Below are 2,849 nucleotides of genomic sequence, written 5' to 3' on the forward strand. Positions count from 1 at the left end.
TTTATATTTAGACCACATTTCAATAAAACCAAAAGGGGTCCTATAAGTTCTTATAAACAAATCTTCCAATGAGTCAATGACAGTCAGTAATTAATGCAATCACTCAGAGGATTGTGGCTGCTCCTTAAGAGTGCAAATCCAACCTGTAAACAGCAGAGATAATCATTTATATTACTTTATATGTAATTCTATTTAAATTCTTTATCCAAATACAACATATGAAAACAGTCTTTCAGGTGGAAATATTTAAAAAAAAAAACAAACAAGTAACTGGTCAGGCTATTCCTGAAAACAGGAACTTGCTGGATATAATCCCTTTGTTTGGTGGCTAGTTGCATACACTCTACTGGACTGATTCTTCTGTGCTGTTCTAAGAACTCACCAAAACATACATCATGCCATATAGGCAGTAAAAAAATACTAGAAGGTAAAAAGCTAATTTGCACCATCCTTCCTTCTGACAATACTCTAGCATATCTGTGTTCATGATGGTTGTCAGGTCATAGAGTCCTGGGCTGTTCATCATCAGCCTATTCACATACCTCCACATATGATATGCCAGTGTCAGCCACTCTGCTGCACAGAGAAACATGATGCAGAAGAAAGCCTGAATGAGGTACTTTGGAAGGATAAGAAGATTCAGGGCATGGCACTGGTCTATAGGACTCCTGCAGTCAGTCTTCAGTTCATCAAATGCAATAATGTACCAGATGATGAAGAAGTTAGTGTGCAGGTGCGCAGCTTTGACAGCATGAAGCAGAAGGTCACGGATGTGAGAGAAGTTGGTGGCGGGCCAGGTTCAAAAGAGAAAAGCAACACAAAAATACTACATTTTTGATGAGTCCAAGGACAATCTCATAAGCAGAGAGGAAAACTCAAACTGAGACCTGGAACCCTGAAGTTTTGATGTGAATGATACTGAATATCAGGGGTAAAGTTCAGGTCTGGACCAATAGATGTGGCCAGAGTTGGCTCATTCGGTGACTAGATGTGCAGCCCCGCTCCTAGGCTCATCTCGTTTGCTCCCCCTGGACTGCAACCCTGACAGAACCAGCTCAAAGGCTTCTGGCCGACTTCTCGGCCTCATGCTTGCCTAACTCATGATAACCAACAAACAAGTGAGGTTTTCGGGTCATTCTCTCTAACCGGAGATGCGCTCGGGATTTCCCAAGGCTGTCTCATTCATCCCTTGTCTCAGGGCCTTGGCTTTTGCTGTTCCTTAATGAAGTAGTAGTAACTTAATTATCTCGCCCTTCCTTGCTTGCTCGTTCCCTTTCTGCTCATTTATTACTATCATTTTTCTATTTTTAAACTCAATTCAAAATCCCCTTCCTTTGGGAAATCTTTTATAATTGACTTCACATAGTTCTAGAATTGCTCATTGGCCTTTTCAGGCTGGTACTATGTAAGTTTCTTGTGTTTTGAAAAGTTGTTCTTAAAGTATTTTTTAGCCATTCAAATGTTTTCTGACTATCCAAATAGACCATAAGCCCTTTGAGAGCAGAGATTACTCCTCTTTCTAAGACCCCACTGGCTCTGGTTTCTTCATTAACCTGTTGCTCATATTTAGACCAATCACTTTCTATGAGCTAGGCAGCAGACCCACCGTGCTGCTGTCAAGTCCGCTTACTTTCATAAACGCTACAGTGCATAGGCATTTTTTAATTCTGACACTTGCTCTTGGATTGGGTAGTTTCATTTACTTGTTGGAAAAGTCTGAAATAGTAAAATATAAGAAGTCAGGGTATTCTGTACTGGTAATACTGAGTTGAAGAGAATGAGTTTAAGGAGAGGCTGGTTGAGAATATAGAATTGAAATTGAACTCAGTGTATGTAATATTTCCTGCAAGGAATCTCTTTGGAAAATACTAATGAAAGAAGAAAAAAGAGTTCATTTCCAACAGTTTTACCTGAAATAGGAAGACACATTGTATTTTCCAAAGGCAAGGACTGTATGGGTCATTGAGATTAAAGAGGATGTCTTTCTGAGTTCATCCTACTGGGACATTTGATGACTTTGAGTAATGTTATTGTTCTGAATCGGTGCATTATGAACTTGTTAACCAATTCAAAAATGAACAGTAACTTCCTTGAACAATTATAATATTGTATATATAGACGTTCACATTGTATATAACATTGTCTATTCAGAGTTGTTACAAAGGCTAATAATCAAGGCTCCATTAGAAATTGATTAACATTCATCAGAACTTGTATATATGTTAAATCTATGATGTTGGAAGGGCTGACGAGCTGGCTTTTTGATTAAGATCACTTATTACTCTTACAGAGGACCCAGATTTAGTTCTCAGCACCCACATCAGCTTGCTCACAACTACTTGTAATGCCAGTTCCAGCAAATCCAATGCCCTCTTCTAGCCTCTGTGAGCACCTGCATGCACATGGTGTACATAAACAAATGCAGGCACACACACACACACACAAATAAATAAAAAAGGTTTTTTAAAAAGTTATGATGTTGAGACTATCCTCAGGCCTCTTGGGGTAAGTCTATAGCGCAGCCCTCCACGCCGGGACTCCCTAAGCCACATTCAATTTTTCACAGAATTGGAAAAATCTATCCTAAGATTCATATGGAAGCACAAGAGACCCCGGATAGCCAAAACAACCCTGAGAACTAAGAGCAATGCTGGGGGGATTACTATACCAGATTTTAAGCTCTACTACAGAGCTATAGTCATAAAAACAATATGGTACTGGCATAAAAACAGACCCATAGACCAATGGAACAAAATCGAACACCCAAATATGAGTAATTGCAATTTTAGCCACCTGATATTTGACAAAGGGGCCAAGAACATTAACTGGAGGAAAGACAGCATCTTCAG

At 39.3% G+C, this 2,849-nt stretch overlaps 1 pseudogene; it reads right to left on the reverse strand.

Moving 5' to 3' along the window:
* Window positions 1–370: 370 nt before the first annotated feature.
* Window positions 371–1,963, reverse strand: LOC103732266 (annotated as a pseudogene).
* Between the last annotated feature and the right edge of the window lie 886 nt (window positions 1,964–2,849).

This window comes from Nannospalax galili, unplaced genomic scaffold (assembly GCF_000622305.1).
Source record: "Nannospalax galili isolate Female #2095 unplaced genomic scaffold, S.galili_v1.0 scaffold1895, whole genome shotgun sequence".
Lineage (NCBI taxonomy): Eukaryota > Metazoa > Chordata > Mammalia > Rodentia > Spalacidae > Nannospalax > Nannospalax galili.